This window comes from Sarcophilus harrisii, chromosome 5 (assembly GCF_902635505.1).
Source record: "Sarcophilus harrisii chromosome 5, mSarHar1.11, whole genome shotgun sequence".
Classification (NCBI taxonomy): domain Eukaryota; kingdom Metazoa; phylum Chordata; class Mammalia; order Dasyuromorphia; family Dasyuridae; genus Sarcophilus; species Sarcophilus harrisii.
Genome location: NC_045430.1, coordinates 261711923 through 261735747, shown reverse-complemented (window position 1 = coordinate 261735747; position 23825 = coordinate 261711923).

Below are 23825 nucleotides of genomic sequence, written 5' to 3'. Positions count from 1 at the left end.
TTCTTGCCTCTCTGGATTAACTACATATGAATTCCCGTTGAGAGCCAACTGAAGTCTTTGAAGGGGTATCAGGTGATGGCATTTCACTGCTGGCATAATGGAGTGGGTATTTTGGTCCCCCTCTCATCTCGCTCTCCTTGGCCATCTGGGCACGTAGGAGCCACTGGTGTCCTGTGACCCAAGCCTTGTTTCTTCCTGCCCCTTCTGACGCACTGCCAGAGATGCTTTATTTTATTTCTGTACAGAAAGAAACTTTTAGGCACTCCCATAAAATCATTCAAAAATTAGAACAACTATGTAGTTGTGATGCTGTCATTATAAACGAGGCTGTAGGATGGAGAGAAAAGATCGCTTGGGATGGAGTCAGAGGAGACCGGGTGCGAATGTTGACTCTGCTTCTTAATACCCATGAGACAATTTGTTTAACAGGCCATGGTCTGTTTGGGTGGAAAGAGATTTTGTGAGCAGCCTCTGAAGCTCTCTTCAAACTTCTCTACAGAAAATAAGTGGAATTATTGATTAGAGCTATGGGGGAGCCACAAGGACAGAAAATTATTGACTAGAGATCCTGCTGAGCATGGTGGGCAGTGATGATGCTCCTCCTGAAATAGCATTTTAAGGTTTGCAGAAATCTTTACAAATATTATCTTTTTATGCCACAACTCTTGGGGAAGGAGTTAATATATTATTATTATCCTCATTTTACAGTTGAGGAAACTGAGAAAGACAAAGTTGTCAGCCCATAGCACCTAACTAAATGGCAGGTACTTTGTTGGAGATTCAAGCAAAGAAAGGTAAAATACAGTCACTGCACCTTGTAATATAATGGTGGTGGTGGGGAGACAAGCTGATAATTACATCCAAACAAGTTATGTTCAGGATAAATGAGAAATAATCAACAGAGAAGGAAGGCAGTAGAATTAAATGACTGGCCCAGGAAGCTATTAAGGAACTCAGGTGTTCCTGATGCCAAGGAAGTATACACTGGATCACCCAGCTTCTCTAGTTACTTAAAGCAATCAACACTGAAGGTGTAGGGCCATGAAGGAGAACATTAGTGTCAGGTTCTCTAGCTACTACCTTGCATCATATACATATGGTACTCTGAGAGGCGAGGTTTACTCATTGGGGACACTGTTTTTTCCTGAGCTTGCAAGGTAATCCTATCAGTTTTCTTTACCTTGCAAACAAAATTGTTCATGGTTTAAAAAAAACACAAAGAAAGGGGCAGCTGGGTGGGGCAGTGGATAGAGCACCAACCCTGAAGTTAGGAGGACCGAGTTCCAATCTGGTCTCAGACACTTAACACTTCCTAGCTGTGTGACCCTGGGCAAATCACTTAATCCCAATTGCCTCAGCAAAAAATAACAACAAAGAAACTTTCCCATCTCCTTTAGGAGCAGGTTTTATTCAATTATGGAATCACAGAGCACAGAAGGAACCTGAAGCTAATCCTAAAACTAGACAGGACCCAGTATCTAGAGCAGAATATCACCTCAGAAGCCATCTGGTCCAACTAAATCCCTTTCTCCTTCTACAATGAAGAAATCTGAGATCCTGATTTTTGCAGACACACAAATAATAATGGAAGAAGGCTTTTGGAACCTCAAGTCCAGAACTTGCTGGTCCATTATATTACCCTTGCATAGCTTACCAAAATAGTAAAATATGGGCACCAGAAATAGAATGATTAAAACAGACCAAGTTTCTCAAGGGAAAGGATGACCTTGTGCCTTTATTTGCCTCCCAAGTGCTTAGCATAGTGGCTGGCACATATAGGCACTTAATAGTGATCAACTGAAATGTAAAAAGCATGAAAGAACACATTTATTAAAATCAAATTTGAAAGAATTAAGTTGGAAAGGGCATCAGAACTTGTGGGCTTATCTTTCTCTTTTTCCAGATAAGGAAACTAAGGTCCAGTATTGCCCAAGGTCACTGGCCCCAAGCTAGTGGGAAGAGCTACAATTCTCCCTTAGATTCCTTGCCTCATAATTCAGGGCTCCTTCTCTGGAGCTCAGTATGGCAGACGGGGCCATGCATATTCTGGTTTCTAATCAAAGTTTTTCTTTTTCTTTTTTTAAATTCTGAAACTACTAATGAGAAACTTTAAGGGAAAATTGACAGTAATGAAAAACTTTAATACTGCAATAATGTCTAAGAAGAAGTAATTTGATTTAATGACACACTCATCTTAATCGTGGTATTCTTCAGATGAACTTTTTTCCCCAGAATGCCTTCATTCTCAGGAAGATAAAAATGAAACGCTTCACCAGAAATGTTCACATTATATCACGGGAGGATTACACCCTTGACAATTCCCACTCTCACTTCTCCTCTGTCCACTGAACACAGAGGTGTAAGAAACCCATTCTACATTTGCAACATTTCATCAATTGCTTGGTGCAAGCCTCCATCCTAGCACGGAGAACAAGGCGATGTGGAACCACGTACAAGGATGCTGCCATATTCTCTGGGACAAGGGGCTGCTGTTCTCCTTCTTTTTATGAGTCCTTTCCCTCTCATCTCACCCCGACGTCATTTAGCACCTACTATGTGTCTGCTATTTAGGGGATGCTGAGAAATACAAAGATGAAAGAAAGAGTCTCTTCACCCTCGAGAGTTTACCCGATACTCAGGAGAACTAACAGATACACAGTTGAGCAAATACAAAATACATATGGCTAGAAATAGAAACTGATTTTTAGGGTGTTAGGGAGGACACTAACAACTGAGGTGGGGGAGAGGAATGGAAGAAGGGAAAGATGTCCTCCATAAGTTGAGTCCTTGAAGAAAGTGAGGGATTCCAAGAGGGGCAGCTCCACCATTTTGCTTTGTATTGTTCTTCAGGTGCATTTGACAGCCAAGCAGAGCCAAACTTGGGAAGAGTAAGACTGAAAAGCTTTTAAAATTGATTTACCATGAAGTCTATTTCTATTTCCTTTAAAAATATTTTTCCAATTAAATGTAGAAGATTTTAATATTCATTTTTTAAAAATTTTGAGTTCTAAATTCTCTCTTTCCCTCCCTCTCCTCTCCCTTCCCTGAGATGGCAAGTAATTTGATATAGGTTATACATTATACATGTGCAGCCATGCTACACATAGTCCCATATTTGTGAAGCTAAGTCTATTTCTTTCAATTCTTAAGTAGAAAGCCCAGCAATATCCAAGATGATTATGATTTCTGCCGGATAAAGAACAGGAGGGTGAGAGACATGCCTTATTTCTGATAATATACACTCTAAGCCAGTCATTTTCAAATATCCCCTCATCAACAAACACTTATTAAGCACGTTGGAAGCCTTCACCCGTGCCCTGGACAATGAAGGCTACAGAAGAAGGGTGAGCCATGGCCATAAAGAGTTTATAATCTCACTGAGGAGATAAATGCATTCAAGAAAATAACAGACCATTCAGGATCACCCAACAAGCTCTGCTTCAGGGATGGATTCAGAAGGGGCTAGGATGGATGGGGACTGGATCCACTGAATCTATACACTGTGCCGGATAGTGCTAGGGCAAGACAGCAAAAATAGGAATGGAAGTCCAGTGTCCTGAAGGAGCTTATAGCTTACCATAACACAGAGTGTCCCAAAAGTCTGAGGGCAGTTTTTTTTGGATACCCTATGTAGTATATGACAGTTTGGTGCTGTTACATATTGTAGTGTGCCATACAAAAATCTATGTTAAACAGGGAAGGCTTGTTGTTGGGGGAGCAGAAAAAGGAGAAAAGGGATATGATGATTATCTCCAAGTGTGTGAAGGATCAGACTAATTCTTTTTGTCCTCAGAGATTAGAATATTGAGTTGGGACTAAGTGATTACTGAAATCCCTTCCAATAAACCAGCTGGAGTCAAAAGCTCTCAAGTCAAAAAGCTCTAAGCTCAAATCTGGTCTCAGTACTCACTTACATGGTCACCTTAGTCAAGTCATTTAACCTCTCTCACTAAATCTCAGTTTTCTCATCTCTAAAATGGGAATAATAAGAGTACTTGCTTCATTGGGTCGTTGTAAAGATCAAATGAAAACAAGTAAGGCTCTTTTCGAACTTTAAAGTGTTACATGCATGCTCTTCCTCCTTTTCCTCCTCTTCTCTCCCTTCCTTCTCCTCTTCCTCTTCTTCCTCCTTCCCCTCTTTTTTCTCTTCCTCTTATTTTCCCCCCTCCTATTTTTCTCTCCCTCCTCTTCCCTCTCCTGCTTCCTCTCTTCCTCCTATTACCTTCCATTTCTCCAATCCTGTGACTCTCTGTTCAGATGGCCTCCAAGTTCCCTTCCAGTCTAACCCTATGATTTACTGATGCTAATAATAAAAGCAGTTCATACTTCTGCAACCCTTTAGGATTTTCAAAGGCTTTTTTTACTCATGTTACCCCATTTGTTCCCTGCAACAGTCCTGAGAGGTAGCTGCTATTATTAGTCTCATTTTATAAAGGAGGATACCGAGGTTCACAAAGGTAAAATAACTTCCTCAGGGTTGTCCAGCCGGAAACTGTCCAAGACAAGATTCAAATTCAGATCTTTGGGCATCCACATCCTGCATTCTTTTCTCTATTATCTGCCAAGCTTCCTCCCTACCAGGGATGTTAACAAGAAGAAATGAGATCATGTGTGCAGTCTGTAAATTGCAAAGTGCTACGCAGGTGTGAGTTATTATAGTAATAATGACAATAATAATGATGATGATTACTAAAAACCATGGTTTCTGGGGGGTCTTTTAGGAGCTTCTCACTCATTCATCCCTAGCTATTCCATAGACTTATTTTTACCTTATGGTAGTGAGCACCTTGGGTCCCTCTATCAATTCCTGTGTGAGGCTGAAAACTTTTTTTCTCAGAGAGTTGAGAGGCTCTGGAATAAAATATGGTTTTTATAATACCGTTACGATTTCCTAGCTAGTGAAGGAGTCGGTAGTCTATTTAATGGGTGAGAAGCTTATTCCTTTTTGAAGACGTTACATCTACAAATAGAAGATATTTCCTCAGGAACATCAGTTGACAGGTACTTAAAATGCAGTATTCCACCCCCTGATTAATCATTCTGAAATACAAGGAGATTCACTAAGGTAGAACACACCTACCCAGCCTAAGGAAGAGTTGAGAAGCTGTCCTCTCTCCAACCCTCAGTTGTTTTTCTTCAGCCCTGCTCGCCCCCCAACATACGAAGACTACATCTCGCTCCATCTCTCTCTTTGTCTCTCTTCTTTCCTCCCTCTCCCTCCTTTTCTCCCTCTCTCCTTTCCTTCCCTTCCTCCCTTTCTTTTTCTCTCTCCTCTCTGTCTTTCTCTCCTGCTTTTCCCTCCCTCCCTCCCTCCTTCCTTCCTTCTGTCTCTCTTTGCCTTTCCCTGTCTTTTCTCTCTCATCCTCTCTTTCCTTCCCTCCCTTTTCCCTTCCTTCCTTCCTTCCTTCCTTCCTTCCTTCCTTCCTTCCTTCCTTCCTTCTTTCTCTCTCTCTTTTTCTCTCCTTTTTTCTCTTCTTTGTCTCTTCTCTCTCCCCCTCTCTTCCCTTTCCTCCCTTTCTCCTTCCTTCATTCTCTCTGTCTCCCCCTCTGCCTCTCTGTATCTGTTTCTGTCTCTGTTTTAAAAGTCAGATTCCAAGTCCCAGGACAAGTCAAATGATTATCCAGTCATTGCCAAATTGTGATCTAACGAAAAAATAATAGATCATTAAATAAATAAAAGCCGAATATTTGGCATGTATCAGGCACTATAGAAGTTATGAATGATGATTGTTGCTGAAACAGCTGGGTTTTGGAATGAGTACATTAAGTGCAGATGATGTTTTCTCCAAGTCTTTCCACAATTTATCCAGAGATATCTATAATTTCCCCCTTTTGGGATGAGTGGGTGAAGGGGGAAATCTGGACTTGAAAGTTCATCAGTATCAGGTTCCACTGATGCAAATCAGCAATTCTCATATAATTTATAATCACAGGGAGTTGTCTGGGGATATGAAAGATCAAATGACCAACCCACAGGCACAGCACAGAACCAGCATCTGGCGGTCTGAAATCCAAAGTTTCTTGACCCCCAAGGCTAGCCACTCTCTTCTCTCTGCATTGCCATCTCTCTCATCCTCCTTCCATAGACCCTCTTTCCCCTTTTGTTGTTCTTGTGAAAGCACAGTGTGGACATCTACCCCCATTAATACAATCAGAAACTTTCTAGATCTTTTCCAGGGGGGATGGGGGCTAAAGGGACTAGAGTGTGAGTACCAACTAAGGGTAAGAGGTGCCAGTGAGTGGCAGGAGTGAGCTCTTGAGAAGGAGGAATGAATGAGGACCTACAAAATGAGGGATCAGACATCAAAGGGCAGCAAGGAAACTGACTCCTCTTCTGAGTAGCTTAAAATCATCACATTTTAGAAAAGAAGAAATTACCAAGTAGAGAGAGGGAGGTCCCTCTATTTCTGTCTCCTGGGGAGGTGTTCTCCCTGTCCCTAGCCGGCAAAGCTTTTCTGAAGGTCAGTCTAATTGCTTTCTGCTCTTCAGAACCAAAAGAAAAAAAATCAGAGAACAAAGGATTATCTCCAGAGTAAAGGAAGATAATTACTTATTGCCAAGGTAAAGTTGAAGGTCAGTAGACACCTGAAGAAACCGTGGTCCTGAGCTGAGGAGACCAGTCTTGGACAATTACCCGAGATGCAGGTTATTTGATTTCCATAAGGTCACATAATTTAAAAGGGAAGAATTGGGATTCAAATCCAAGTGCCTCACTTCTAGTGTAGGATTCCTTGATCCACTATGCTATGGCTCCTCATCTGTCTATAGTTCATCTTATCTCCAGGCTGCATCTCCTGTTTGTTTTTTTTTAAAGATGATTTTTTATATGTGTTGATGGTATAGTTCCTTCCCTTCCACCTTTAGGTAGACTCCCATATCTCTCCCTATTTATTCAAGCATAGGACAGTCCATTCGGCCAGTGAATTCATCCTTAAACTCAACCTTAATACTATGTATTATAATCTTCTAGTTCTGTCCTTGGAGAAAGTAGAGCTCAGCTATGGCAGCCCCATAGAATATTCCTTGGGGGGGAAGAGAGCGATGGTTTAGGAAGGGCATTGGGCTGAAAAAGAGTCAGAAGGGCTGGCAGAAGCTGGGCATAGCAACTGACCTCTGCATAGCTCAGGAATATCTTGAAGACTCCATGGCACAGATTAAGGCTGATTTGATCTGCTTAGAGGAGAGACTGTACTCTCTGGGCATTTATTGCTTATCCCATTGACATCACAAGCTCAGATTGAGAAACAGAAATACCCAATCCTCCCTTTTGCAGCCCTGGAACATTTGTAAGCACCCTTGTCAGCATCCCTGAGCTAGATATTATCCAAATATGATCACGTATACTTTTATAGCTGGAAAATCAGAGGCTCATAGTGGGTAAGGGAATATCTTGAGTCTCGTAATTGATAAGTGTCTGGAATAGGATTTGAATCCAAGTCTCTCCTAAATTCAAATCCAGCATATAAAAAGTTCTTATCCTTTGTATATCATGGATTCTTTAGGTGGTCAGTCTGTAAAGCCAAGGATCTCTTCTCAGCAGGATGCTTGTAAATGTGCAAAATAAAATATGGAAGATTATAATGGAAACTAATTACATTAAAATATAGCTACTGATGCATTTTTGTTTTTCTTCCCAGGTGATTTTTACCTTTCTAAATCTGATTTTTCTTGTGCAACAAGAGAACTGTATAAATATGTACACATATATTGTGTTTAACATATACTTTAAGATGTTTAACATGTATGAGACTGCCTGCCATATAGGTGGAGGGGGAGGAGGGAAAAGTTGGAATAGAAGTGATTGCAAGGGACAATGTTGAAAAACTACCCAAGCATATATGTTCTGTCAATAAAAAGCTTTAATCAAAAACTAAATTAATGAATAAAGAAAAAAAAGAAAAGAAAAAGCTTTAATTAATTAAATAAAAGAAATATAGCTATTGAAATATTGCTCGTAAAGTTCCCAGAGACCTTTATCATGCAGTGGCACAAACTGTGGCCTCCCTTGGCTTCTGAGGGACAGCTGTACCATATTTCAGTCACACAAAGTCTGTGCACCAAGAAGCCCTGCCTTATGTTTCCTGTTCCTTCACCTCTGTCTTGCCTCCCCAATTGGATTGTAAGCTCCTTGAATAATGTGGACAGAGGAGAACCAGCGAAGGTGGATGAATATGCATCAAAGGGCATTAGGGAAATTAACTAATATATTGAGTTACTTAAAATTATCACATTTTAAAAAGTAATTGAGATACCAGGAAATTGGCCGTACCCTTTCTGTGCCCTCCATATGCCTAATATGGTTCTGGACAGCGTGGCAAGATGGAAATAATATTGCATTTGCTAGCAGACTCACAGAATTTCAGCCTTAGAAAGGATCTCAAGGCCCATCTATTCCAATCTGCCTACAAGGAAAAGAGTTTCTCCCTCAGCACCTCCAGGGTCACCCGGCCATCCTGGGAGGGGGGTCATTCCATTTCTGATTCAGGAAGTTTGTCTTTGGGTTGGATCTACATCTGGCTCTTTCACTCACTGCTCCTCTTGGTCCAAATTAAACAAAACCAATCTTTAATATATGGCAGCCCTTAAAATCCTCGGTGGCAGTCATTTCTACAAGGAAAATGTTCATTTGCTTCCATAAATCCTCATAGATCAAAGCCCTTATCCAACCCAGTGCACTCCTATGGATGCTCTGCAGTTCTACCACATGTGGCTTCCTAAGATATATTGCTCAGAGCTGGACCCAACCCTAAGAGATGAACTGGCTAAGCCAGGCTACAGTGACACTCTTTCCTACCTGGTCATGGTTTTTTAAATTTTATAATTGGGGTTAAAGTTTACCTGCCTTTCCAGATCAATAATCAATAATGCTCTTTATGGGACAGGCAAATCAATGTAGTCAGATAAGCTACCCCTTCTGACAGGATTCCTTGGGACAAGTGGCAATTTTTTTCTTGGTATCCCCAGAACTTAGCACAATGTCTGGCTCATAGTAGGTATTTTAATAAATGCTTGTTGACTGGGCCCTGAGATAAAGAGGCAGAGATGACACATGTCAGATGAGTCAAACTAAGTCTGTTATCTCTCCTCCAATCTCAGTGGAAATAGCCCAGGACACTAGAGCCTTGGAAATAGCCCCGTCCACCCCCTCCATCTCTGCCCTCTCAGGCTACCCACCCTTTCTCCCAGTCTGGGGCTTGCAGAGATCAATGAGAAGAGCAATTGCTACCGCCAAGACCGAGTGCTGACCAACTGGAAGCGAGATCCAAGAGCCCCAAAAGGATAGATGCCCTTCAGGTTACTGGCTCTGCATCCAGCCCAGCCTCCGTAGCTATCATCCCAGGAAGCAATCTCCATGGAGATGCAGCTATTAAAGATGCAGAAAAGGAGGGTCTCACAGCCAAAGCACGTGGCATTTTCACATGGTTTAATAACGAAATGAATATTGTTTTATCAGTGGAAATGACTTTAAATATATTGCCATTTTCTTTTACTGCTGCACTCTAAGTACCACAGGATCTTTCCTTCTGATTTGTAGCTAAAACCTTCAGTATTTATTCTTTTCTCTTTAAGCATGTGAACCTTTTAGAGTGAAGGTTAGCTTATTTTTCTATTTATGCCTATGATGCTAAGTATATAGTGCTCTACACAGTAAGTGCTTAAAAAAAGCTTTTTTCATTCATTCATTCATTTACCTAGGATTTTATCCACAGAAACATCACTGCTTTTAAAATTCAGTTTTCATACAGAAAATAGGAGGTACAAAGTTCAAAAAGAAAGCACAGGATAAGTTTTCCATTTTCTTACATGATTTCATCTGACCAATTCTATCCTCATGTTTCAACTTTTCAACTGTGGCTATAACTAGGATAAAGTGACTAAAGCTTTGACTCAGGGACCTAAATTTAGAAAGCACTTTCAATCTTTCAACAATATGGAGATAACTGGATTTCCCTCCCCAACCTCTAGCAGAAACTTGGTGACCCAGGAGCTCCATTACTTATCCCCTAATGGAGTCTAGGGCACTTTTATGCCATTTTCCCCAAATATAAAAATGTAGAGTTGATCTTTTATTGTCTAATTCCTCCCTGACTGACCTGTTAAAGGGAAGGATGAGATCAACAGAGAAGCACTGAACGATATGACTAGAGATATGACATTAAAAAATCTCAGAATTTTAGATTGAGAGCTGAAAAATACCTTGATGATCATCCAGCCTTCTCAATTTGCAGGTGAGAAATAGAGGCCCAGATAAATGAAGTCCAACTTTGGTTCTCTTACTCTTGAGCTGGCTTTTTTTCCTACTCCACGTGATGCATTGTATGTAACAATGTTCAAAAAACATTAAAACACTTGTTACTTGTATGAAACTTAGTGTTTCCAAATGAATTCATTTATGAGGGAAAGAACTATTCTAATAGATATCATGTGCCCATTTAGTGACTCCTAAGGGTGGGCATTTCGTGATGTCCATTTTTCCAAAAATAGAGACACATTTTGCTCTTCTCCTGTCCTACTTTAGGGCACATGTATGTTTTCAGCAACTTTCAAACTCTGATTCCTAGAGATTAGGTCTAGAAGGATGATTTCAGATGACTTTGCTCAAAAGAATCCTATCTACTATGGAGCATTGGATCAAGGAAAGCTCCAGAGCAAAAAGGGATCTTAGAGTTCATTTAGTAAAACTAAATTTACATTTACAGGTGAGAAAACTGAGGCTCAAGATCACACAGGTAGTAAAGGATAGAACTAGTACCTGAACTTGGGTCTTTTGACATCTCTCCATTCATAAGAGGGAGACAAAAGATTTTGAGGATGAAGTTATTTTGGATGTGAAGGGTAAATTTTGTGGAATAAGAAAAAAAATTGTACATGAAGATGGCCTGATTGGGGGAAGATCTAATAAAAATGTGTTTTATGATGAAAACTTTTTGACTATATATGATATCAAATATAGTTATATCATAAGCTACAACCATAGAGGAGGTTTCAAGGCAATCGCCTGTTCCTGATTCCTCTGAAGTCTTCTAGGTTCCGATCCACTTAGAGGAAGCCTTAAGGGTAGAGTTAATACCATTTGCAATTATCAGACAGATTTTCATGTGGGGAACTGTACAACAATGGGTCATCAAATTTCTAGGATTTCTAGGCTGTTTTTATAAAATATACTTTGAAGATTCAAAAAAAATTGGTCTAGACTATTCCTAAAGCAGGGGATTTATAACCTTTCTTTGGATGATGGACCCCTTTGAAAGTATACAAATGGGGTTGATATCCCTTCTAAGAATAATGTTTTAAATGTATAAAAAAATAAAAAATGTATAAAAAATTTAAAAAGGTATAAAATAAAAAAGTTACAAAGGAAACTAATTACACTGCAATTTAGTTCTTTGTCTCCCTTCCTCCCTCCCTCTTCCTTATCCTTCTCCTTGTCCCTCTTCCTCTCTCTCTCCCTGTCCCTTTTCCTTTCTCTGTCCTTTTTCTATGCTTCTCTCTTTCCCTCTTCCCTCTCTCCCTGTCCCTCTCCCTCTCTCCCTTCCTCTCTGTTGTCTCTCTCTTTCTCTCTGTCTCTCTCCATATATATTTATATATGTGTATATGTATGTGTATATATATATATATATATATATATATATATTTCATGAACTTCAGATTAAGAACTTCTACTTTAAAGTTTCTCTTTTCTTAGAGCTAAAAAACAGTTCTAAAGGTTTCCTTCTTCATGACTAGAATAATATCCAAGTTACCAGCTTTCCATATCATAGTAAGGGTGCCATGTTGCTCAGTGTTCCTATATTTCTGGATGACTGATACTTGGTTCTAACCAAAGCATAGCCGTGCTAGAGTACTTTATAATGAAGTTCTCCTTTACTTCCACTTATTCTTCCTTAATAATTCAAGTCATAGGGACCCTTGACAACTTGCCCCAGTTTTCCCGACTTCTTCTATCCTTGTAAGAATTTTATTCTGATCTTGGCTGTAACCCAACATTCTTACTTTTTGGAAACAAAAAGGAGAAGACTCAATGGGCTGGAAATATCACTGACTGACCTGGGATTAATTTTATAGTAGTTAACACAGTGACTATATCATAAATAGAAACATGACCACTTGGAGAAGGCTGTGCTAAGATTGCCAGCTGGCTGCTATTTGACCTGTAGGCTGGTTTATCACAGAAGTCATCTGGGTCTCACTAAAGTGTCATGTCAGGACCGTTTTATTGGCCTTTTTCTTTCTGAAAGTTTGAAAACTCAAGGCTGAACTAACTAACTAAAAATCAGAGCACAGCATATCTGCTCCCTTAGTGGAGTCTGAGGATGATACCAGTTTGATCAAAGCTGAGGAAATGCTGATCTGCTGCTTCTACTAGAAGAACTTGAACAGAAAAGGAGGGAAATCAGAAATGAAATGACCTTTCCCAAATTTGGACCTAAATATTGAGAATGAGAAATGCCATGAGAAATGTGTTTTCCTGTCTAGATTCAACTGTGGCCAAGGCTTTCACTTCCCAAATCAGTCCTGCGGCCTAGGGTGGGTGCTGAGCAGGTTATACTTGCTCTTTCAGAGGCTCCTGCAGTACAGAATATGCAAGGAATCGAAGTCATTTAATTCAACAACCATTTTATTAGGCACCTACTATGTGTTGGTTCCCCCCCCCCATTTATTTGTGTGTTTTTAGACATGGGTATTTAGACAATATGTATGCATGCTTGCTATATATACATACATATACATGGCCATCATATGCACATACTGCAATGTAGTGATTCCCTGCAAAGCACACTAGATGCTCCTTGCCCTTCCCTGCCCCGCGGTCCTCTGTGGCAGAGGCAAGATTGCTGGAGTGAGAAGCAGAAGAACTGGGCTCACTCCCTGTCTCTGCACTTTCTGTGGCCCTTTGGACACATTATTTAATCTTTTTGGCCACAGTTACTTCAACTGTAAATTCAGGATTTGGGCAAGATGGCCATTGTACTACTAAACATACATCTGTCCATATGTAGTATATGTGTGGGTGTCTATGGTTTTGTGCATATATTTTATCCTCATAATATAGTAGGTACACACGTGCACAATACATATATTATGAATGTGGTACATATGTGCATAATACACATATATGTGTGAATGTGCATGTATATGTGAACATACCCATATACACACACATTTTTGAACATGTTTTCTCCCGGTAGAATGAAAGTTCCTTTAGGGGAGGGAGTTTGTGTATGTGTATGTATACCTGTATAAATACAAGATTATCTCTCTATGTATACATTCACATATAAATATATATTTAATATCTAATACATATAAAATAAATAAATATACATATACATAAACAAACATAAATACACATATATCTCTATCTGTCTTTGTATCATCAATACTCCTCTTCTGTTAGACTGTACTCTTACTTAGGGCAGGAACTGCTTTATTTGGGGGTTTGTTTCTATAGCTCTAGAGTCTAGCACAAAGTTGGTACTTAATAAATGCTTCCTGATTACTGGATCAGGAGGCGCCTAATAAATCCTTGCTGGATTGATTGAACAAGGCCCTGTGCCCTAGGCAATGGAGCTGGAGCTGATGGGACTTCTCACTGATGTTTTAATCTGATAGTGGAATGGAAAAGGCCAGGTCACAAATAATGATGATACAAGGCAGCGGGTAAGAGACCATCCACAAAGGACAGGTCTAGGTGACGTGCTTCAGTGAGGCAGTGAGCCCTTTCAGCTGGTGCAGGTGAAGGAGATGGCCTTGGAGAGAGGGACAGAGAGGGGGAATCTGTGTTTGGCATGGAAAGCACCACAAAGTCACAGACACTAAAGAGGGTGGGGGAAGACTCTAAGAACCTCAGATTTAGAGCTGGAAGGCCCTTAGCAGCTCCCTCTTTTTCCAGTTGAAGAAATAGAGGCCAGAAAGCTTAAACAATGTGCCCGTTACCACACAAAAAGTTTGAAGTTCATAGATTCCAAGTCTTAAAGACACTGAGGGTCCATCTCACCTAAAACCCTTAATTTTCTGTTGAAATAATTGTGGTTCAAGAATTTGCTCAAGATGCTGCACCAGCCATGGGCACTGAATCTGGGTCTTCTGCCTCCAAATTATAATGGAGAGTCCCCACTACATCCTACTCCAGGTTCACACCTACAAGACGGCTCCCAAGCAGGGAGCCATAAATGGGAATATTCTCCTAAGAGTCTAGAGTTAGAATGAATGGCCAACACCTCCAATCCCTTTGTGAGATACTTGTGGAGCTGTGGATCTTGTGAAGTACTTCAAGTCAGAGGACCTGTGTTCAGATCCCAGCTCTGGTCCTGAATCTACACACAATCCTTTACCTGAGGGGCCTCAATTTACCCAACTGTAAAAAGATAAGATCGGATTTGATGCCTCTGAGGTCAATTCCAAGATCCTCAAGTAAACTGTTGATGAGAAACAGCAGATATGAGGTAGGAATCCCCCTTCTATCCAAAAAAGTATGTAAGGGCCTAGGGTGTATGTTGAAAAAAAAAACAGCAAGCCTGCAATTTAAATCCAGTCTCATCATTTTTCTATGTATCTGACTCTCTCCAGGGAATGGGGATATGGACTGTGGCAAAAAGAGGAAGAGTTAAAGAATGACCGGTCTTCCAAATGAACTGGGAAAAGGCAGTATTAGAAACAGTTGTCAAAATAGAAAACTGATGACCTCTATTCTTCAATTCATTTTCCCCCAACTCCTGGATGAAAAGCCTGCCCACAAATCAGTGGGAACTGGGAACTTTATATGGAGAAGGATCCTTCTCTTTATTTTCTGAAGCCTTGAGCAAAAAACTCATTAAGTGGAAACGGAAGCTTTTCCAGGGTTCCCTTTGCCCTCCTCGACTCAGTATAATTCAAGCACGACAACATGGGAGATTTGTTCCTTCTCCCATCACTTAACAGGATGGGGGATCGGCTTCCTGGATTTTGCTAGGCAACCAACAGGTAGGCTCTTCAGGGCCCTCTAAGTGCCTGCTCAGCAGCTTCCTGAAACCCTATTTAAAAATAACCCCACCGTCCCAAACTCACTCGCTGGCTTCTCCCCATCAGTCTCTGAAAGATGCAGCATAAGCTCTAGCGAGGCACGACGCAGCCATTCAATTATCCAAAATACCAGAAGTCCATGAAAGCACATTTTGTTACAATTGCTTTTTTTAATTTGTGTGAAACAGCACGCTTTAGCACATCAGCCCTCCCCGCCCCCTCGCCTCTTGCTCCCCAGATCCCAGGCAGGAACCTCTGGGTGTTATCTTTGGACGGAACGCGGCTCCCAGTTATCCATTTTATCAATGTTGTAATCGTTCATGGAAAAGCCAGCCCAAGCCTCCATGTACATAATTCTGGGTAGAGCCACCACGGAGAGCGCAGGAAACAGACACAATTATGCCTCTTGCACAAGTCCCAGAGGCAAAAAGGAAGGACCGAATTCACTGCCGTGGCAGAGATGAGCATCCAGATGTTCAATATTCCATTTTCCCAAGACTTCCCTGTTCATCCTGAAGGGTTTTTAAAGTGATAAATGCCTGTTTGTGGCTCCCCCACCCCCTCCTCAGAGATGTCACAGCCAGCTAAGCTGCATGAATTGCTCTGTACAACCGCACAGTGTAAGTGGAGAAACAAGCCCAACTCAGCCCAAATTGCAAGATCTATAAAATTTACATTTATCCCCACAGGAAGCAGATGGTGAGTTTCATCGAAGGCATAAAACAATACAGGGCAGAATGCTTCCCGGTTTAAGTTTGGGAGGTGGGTGTCTTCCTGGGAGAGAACAGAAGCCAAACCCCAAACATATAACCGCCACACTTTCTTTGCCCCTTCTCCTTTGGGGAAAGACTCACCTGGCTTTAGACAGAGGGCAGGAGCTGGGAAATCCATTTTAAACAAGAAAATCCTGAAATCCTCTGGGCCCGGGATGCCCACCTTGGCCATCGGTAGACGTGCTCTCAGGCAAGATGGGAAGCTGCTACAGAGTATGTTGGACTCTGTACATCCTGCAAGAATACATCTCCTTCACTGGTGTGGATCTCTTTATTGCAGTTGACATGGGCTGGCCCAGGGGACTGTCTTAGTGTACCATAAAGATCCTTAAATAGGCACCGGTGATGAAACATTTAATCCAAGCCCCGGGATCAAATGGCTGTTCTTGCCCGTGACAGTGATCGAAAAATCTATTCTCCAATTAAATAAATGCATGCAAAGCTCGGACTGTTTATTATGTCTTTTAACATAGTTCAGCTGCTCTGGAACGCATCCAAGTGGCTTCATATTTTATTTAAAAAAAAAAACCATCCAAACCATTCCACTTTTCCTCTCATGGCTTATTTCAAACATCTCTTTGGAAGAAAAGTCCCTCTTTCACCTATAGGATGCATGTAGTCTATGTTTGGATGAGGGAAGCACGTGTCATGCCCAAAGAACCATTACTCAGCTTGGGGTCCATGTGGGCTCACTGGCCCTGCTCTGCTTAGGGGAGGAGGCAAGAATTTATTTGGAAGACATTTTTATCTAGCAGTGGAGTAGATACTTTATCACGTTCTCATTCAGCACAGTTGGACAAGCCAGTGTTGCACATTATAGCATATATATATATATATATATATATATATATATGTATTACTTATATATATATATATACATACATATAGATAGATACATAGATATAGAAAGAGAGAGAGTGCTACAACTATAATAACTATAACTATAGAACTTACTATGTGCCCTGCACTGTGCTAAGCAATCAGCAATAACTATCTTGCTTAATTCTCACACTGACTCTGTGGGATAACTGCTATTATTATCCCTATTTTACAGGTGAGGAAACTGAGACAAATAAACATTAAGTGACTTGCCCCAAGTCTAAACAACCAGCAATTTTGGATGATGGAAGATGACAGAATTGCAGCAGACCACAAGAAATTCAAATTCTTATGTATTTTGGGACTGCATTATATTGCCTTTTGAAACTAGGGCCAAGAAGTTTAGAGTAGGAAGGGAACTTGTATGTCATACTGTATAGTTCAACCCTCTCATTTTCCTGATGAGGAAACGGAGGCACCGAGAAGGCAATTACTTGCCCAAGATGATACGGTTACTAAGTGGAAAATCCAGGATGGAACCTCTGTGGTCGCTCTCCTCAGACATCCTGCCTCCATGGTGGAAACAATTTTCAAGTTGACATGAAAAGGCTGTGTGATCCAGCTGGTATTTTCAAAGGAAGCATTTATGAAACACAAATTAAATCATGAATCAAAATGCTATAAATTACTAAAGAACTAAAGTGGGGAAGGTGGAAGGATACAACAGAAATACATTTCCCCAAAAGAGCTGAACAGCAACATGAGCATTTCTCCTACCATCCTGGGGAGATTTATTCCGAATAAGTGTCTCGTGGTTCTCTATGAAATCCTCAGATCATCTAGTCCAGTTTGCATCTCACCTCAATTTAATGGATTTTTAATGCTTAAAAGCCTTCCCATAGATGGGCTCATTTGTGCTTTCATGCAGATTAACTATGGATTTTAATTACTGTTTTCTGACATCTGGTTAACTAATATTTTTCTGATCACTCACATCAGGAGAGCTAGATTGAAATGAAGTCCTGTACCAGGTCAATTGAAAGGGATTGTTTCTGGAGATCAATGAATTCTGCTGTCATTAAGTCAGGAGCCTGAGTGCTAATGGATCAGCATCTGAGAAATATCTTTCTCTTTATTTCAAAGAATCTTGAAATAGCCTAGAGAACAATCTCCAAAAAACACCATTTCCATTTTGATTTCATCATCATTCAGAAGGTAATTATTTATCAGTTTGGGATCTGTTTAAACAGAGGAAAATAAACCCAAAACATTCCTGCCTGCTCTTCTCTGTTGCAGAATGGCAGAGGAAATAAAGCAACGAAACATACAACTTTCACTTAGTATGGTGCCTGACACATAGTAGGTGTTTAATAAATGTTTATTGACTAACCGATTCCACTTTAAAGAATGATTAGGTCAAGAGGTTCCTCAACAAAATGAACTAGACTCTTCTTGTCTCCACTCAATTTAATTTTGCAAAGTTGTTTAGTAAATAGTTATGAATATTTCATCTTATGTTTTCTTTCTATCCTTGGGAGTTATATATTTGGGGAAAGATTCAGATTCATTCAGATCTAAGTTATGTATTTGGGGAAAGAGTCAGATCCATTTCAGTTTTCTGAGAGTAGGGAGAGCTTTTTAAAAATTATATCCTTTTGTATTCCCGGTGTTTAGAATAGTAATCATTACATAGTAGGTTATTTAAAATATAATTGATTGAAATCATCAGTATTTGTAAATCGGATTTTTCATTGCTTTCTGTTTAGCCCAAGTTTCCAATTACACAAAATACCGTATGTAAGAAATATTCTTCGACTTTTGGTTTTATCAGTGTAAGAACTCCCAGTATGGAAACTCACTCTCACTTTGACATGTCTGCAACTAAAGGTCTAAGACGGATGGCTGGGTAAGTCAGCAAATTTGCCCACCCAATTTTGTGTCTGAAATGGGACTTGAAATCATCCTGATTTCACTTATAGCACACGGTCCCATCCCAGTTCATGAAAGGCTCAACCAAGGGAAGGCTAAGGAACTTAAGTGAGAAAAGGTGGATTTGAATTCAGATCTCTGTGCCTTCTGACGCCCCTCTCCTCTATTCTCTGTAGCACATTTCCTCTCAAGTGCTGAGATTTGGTGAATTTAATCACTTGGTGGTCTACTTTGCACATAGCTGTTCTGTTGCAAAAACAAGCTTTTGGAAAAAACGGCATTTCGATCCCTCATAAAAGTCTGTGGTTGACAAGTTCATTTTTATGAAGAAAAATGAAAACAAATAAAAAATAAATACAAGAGGCTGGTGTGTTCCCAGTGTGCATTGTGGGAAAAGTCAGGTTGCTTGGATCCAAGATCTTACACATCCTGAGCAAACGCCTTTTGATGTCTGTTGTGAATTCAGCATCAATCTTTGCAACCAAAAGAAGCAGTGAGTCTCCAACATTCTCAGCTGGATTATTCAACTGGAGGTTGAGAGGCTTAGGATAGTGTTTGGAGAGGTAGCCTGGGAATCAGGTGTGAATCCTGCCACTAGCACACGCTGACCGTGTGACCCTTCACAAGGCACTTAATTTCTCTAAGACTACAAATGGTAGCAAATGCTACCAGAAGGGCCATCGCTGGGAGTTTACTAAACATCGTGAAGTTACAAATCTGCTCAAAATTAAGCTCTTTTTTACATGAATTACATGGTGATGAAAATGTCCATTTTTTTTAAAAGTTAAATTTTGTCATCCTTTTAAAAATAAGAGCCGTGAATAGAGATCTCAACTGCTTTGAATGGGGAGACTTAACAAGTTCTTTTGGGAACTCTGGGAGTTTTCTCCATAATGAGCCTGAGCGCTTAAGTGGAAGATAGCTTTTTGAGACACCCAGAGAGGCAGCTCCCTGAATGTTTCTTTCCACTCTTCTTTGTAAATGCTTCACAATGAATACATCGGCTCTAAGATCCATTCTTTAGAGAAGCCATTTGGAGGTGGGCCCACTTTTGTTTGCCTGACTTTCACAAACATGCTTGAAGCTAGTGAGGGTCTCTTCACCATGATTAATGGCCTCCCATTGGGTATATGGAAAACTTCCCAGCCTCGTTCCCTTGAGAATGCTGCATGACATGGATTTCTAGGCAAAGCGAGATTAAAAGAGGAGGAGCAAGAGCTATAGTCCACCTACCCCACAGCCATCCATTATATGCAGTTATAAATCAAAGTTTTCAGCCAGAACAAAGACCAACGGGCCAAACAAACAAGGGCATCCATGGCAAATTGTTTAGAAGCCTAAGAAAACTCTTGACAGGAGACAATGGAGTTGGCAAAGCCACTGTCGATACAGCTCCAAAGTCCAGCTGATTTATGAAGAGTTAGGCAGGGTGTATCAAATGCCTGGAGGATTAATTTAGAGAGCAGCAAATGGAAAATGTGAATGACTCAATGTAAGGAAGAAATGAGGCTATCACAGAATACACCAAATTAAGTCCAATAATAACATACCCATCCATATGTGTTTTATTTGCACTCTGAACTGCTGGTCATGAGAATTCTATTTCACTCAAGACTAACACGAGCATGTCTTATTTTCAGCTTCTTCACTGAAGAGATGGTGGTATTTCTTCCTACCCTCCCTGTGAGCTCTTTTGGGGGGATTCTTACTTTCCATCTATCATTTTTCTATACCAGGGGTCATTTCATTTTATTTGTTTCAGATGCTGCTTACATATCCTCACACTTAGGGAAAAACACTATTTTAAATAGAGAAATAGAGGAAAATGTTGACTTTAGATGATAAAAATGGAAAGAACATGGGGGGCAATCTAGATGGTAGAAGGCATGAAATTAAATAACTGATGCTATAGTTTAACAGCAAGAACTAATATTTTTCAAGACCTTATTCCCATGAAATCGAAAACATCATCATCATCATCATCATCATGTTCACTTTCTCAAGTATGTATATTTCCAATGATGTCTTGAAAGCCAATATTGTCATGGAAGACATTAGGAAAGGGATGCATGACTATAGGAGGGAGGATGATTGAAATGCAAGAGAGAGGAATAAAAAGAAAGAGAATTTTCCAAGGGTTATCAAATAAAGATAAAACAAATGAGAAGATGGCCTCCAGGACATTAGGAAGATGGAGGATTTTTGGAAGGACATGGATAAGAATTGTACAAGAGGAAAAGGCACAGAGGGATTGTGACCATAGATCCATTTAAGTAAGTGCACATTGTCTGGGATTTGGGGCTATAAGAAAATGAGAGGAAGATGTTTTCTGTTATCATGTTAAGACCAAGAATGGTAAGAGGCAATGCCACATCACAACTCTAGAAAACTCTCAGTACAAACTGATTGCCTTGTTACCTCTTCCTCAAGGCTGGCATGAGAATCAGATAAGATTGTACATATATGACATTAGACAAATTAATTCAATAAATTCAATTCAATTCAACCAAGGTCTTATGGTCAAAGCCCTGTCTGACACTGGTGTTTTTTAGTGTAAAAAATGCAATGATTGTATTAAGTGATCTCTGATATACCTTCCTGGTCTAAATCCTATGATCCTACTTTGAGTTTATTTATTTGCTTGCTTGCTTGTTTTTTTTTTTTTTTTTTTTTTCAGAAGACACAGGATAATTTTATTATTAACCTGCTAAACTTTATGTAACCCAAACTTTTCTGATCATGTCCAGTTTTCTTAATGTGATGTCTGTTGTATCCTCTATCACATGGATGGGGGTAGACCCTTTTGATCACATGCCTACATTTGGCTAGATTAAGCTGATTGCTCTCCAGAAAACAAGGAAAAGGAGGACCACAGTAAAGCTTAGCTATAATTAAGCCTTCTGGGTCTTTGAGATTGCAACATAAAGCAGAACAAAAGTACTTTTTTTGGCTTATTGCAATGTCTGAGCCCCAACCAAATCAAGTCAATAAGCAGTTATAAAACTTTTCTCTTACTCTGTGTTAAACTCTACCACAAAAAGTACTTATTTCATTATTGGAAAACAACTTCACAGGAAAACAGTGTATTCAAAACAATTCTATCATGTAGTGAAGACTTCAAACAAAATAGTCATTTGACAAATTTATTCCTACTATCTTATTAATTCTATACTTACTATAGGATGCTTTATGTAGTTAATGTCTGGATTTTTATGTGTTTAAATTGTTAAATAATACAATTAAATTATTAGTATATATGTAAGTGTAAATTTTAAAATAATTGTATAGGGAAGAAATTCCTTTTTAAAATAATACTTCCAATTACATGTAAAGTCAATTAATGATACTCTTTTTTTTAAAATTTGAGTTCCAAATTTTCTTCCTTTCTACTTTGCCTTGCCTCTGGGAAGAAATTCTTCCTGGAAAGAATTCTTAACTTTGTTCATGTTATAGACACCTTTGCAAAGCTGGTGAAGTCTTTTGATCCTTTCTCAGAATAATATTTTCAAATATACAAAATAGAATCCATAAGATTACAAAAGACATTGGTTGCATCAAAATACAATTGTCAAAACAAATCATGATCCTCAAGTTAAGAACCTCTGCAGAAGTAATATAGGGCTCATTTATAGACTCATCTGGTATCCAAGATCCTACATATTGTTTTTTCCAAATTAATAGAAGTAGTTTATAATAAAGGAAAGTAGTCTGAATAAAACCCAGTTGTGCTAAATAAGGAATGGTTGCTATTTGGCAGGCAAGCATCCAAGTCTCAAGTCATATCTTTTTTTTCTTCCTGAGGGAAGTCTTTGCTGTCCCTTCCCAATCCCTCTACTACACCACCCACTGATGGTGCCATCCCTCTTCAATTACCTTCCGGCTATGGTCTCTTTATTTTTTTTTATTATAGCTTTTTATTTACAAGTTATATGCATGGGTAATTTTACATCATTGACAATTGCCAAACCTTTTGTTCCAATTTTCCCCCTCTTTTCCTCCATCCCCTCCCCCTGATGGCAGGTTGTATGGTCTCTTTATTTATATCTTCTTTGTATATTATCATTTAGATGTTGTCTCTCCCATTAGAATATGAACTTCTTGAAAGCAAGGAACATGTTTTTACTATTTTGTGGGGGCTTTTAACACAATGTCTGGCACATAGTAATTTTTTAATAAATTCTTTTTTTTTTAAATGGTCTAAATGGCTGAATAAATTGTGTTATATAAAAGTAATGAAATATTATTGTTCTGCAAAAATGATGAATGGGCTGATTTTAGAAGGGCCTGGAAAGATTTACATGAACTGATGCTGAGCGAAACAAACAGAACCAGGAATACACTGTATACAGTAACAACAAGATTGTGCATTGATCAACTATGAAAGACTTGGTTCTTCTCAGTGATTCAGTAATCCAAAGCATCCAGAATTTATCTCATTTAAAAACTGAGTTTCAACTTTTCTTTCTCCTTCCCTATCCTTTCACTGGGAAGGCAGGCAATTTGATATATGTTATACATGTGTATTCATGGTTAACATATTTCACTATTTGCCATGTTGTAAAAGAAAACACAGACCAAAATAAAAACCCAAGAAAAACAAGAAATTTAAAAAAGTATGCTTCAATCTGCAATCAGACTCCATTGATTCTTTTTCTGGAGTGAAATAGCATTTTTTTTTATCCTAAGTCTTTCAGAATGGTCTTAGATCATTATATAGCTGAGAATAGCTAAGTTATTTACAGTTGATCATCTTACAATTTTGTTGTTACTGTGACAATGTTTTCCTTGTTCTACTCATTTCACTTTCCATCAGTTCATCTAAGTCTCTCTAGGATTTTGAGAGCATCTAGCTCACAAAAGTATTTCATCACAATCATATACCACAAATTGTTCAGTCATTTCCCAGTTGATTGACATCTCTTAAATTTCCAATTCTTCATCACCAGAAAAGAATTGCTATAAATTTTTGACCATTGTTCTAAATTGTTCTACATAATGCTTGAATCGATTCACAATTATATCACAGGTGCATTAGTGCATTAATGAATTTTCCCATATATCCTCCAACATTTATCATTACACTTTTCTGTCCTATTAGCCAATCTACTGCTTTAAGGTAGTGCCTTAGTACAGTTTTGCATTTCACCAATCAGTAGTGATTTTGAACATTTATTTTCCATATGGCTATGGATAGCTTTGATTACCTCATCTAAAAACTGTTCGTAGTTTTGATCATTCTCATTTGATCAGCTCTTATTTTTATAAAATTTTATTTATTATATTTATATTATATTTGTTATT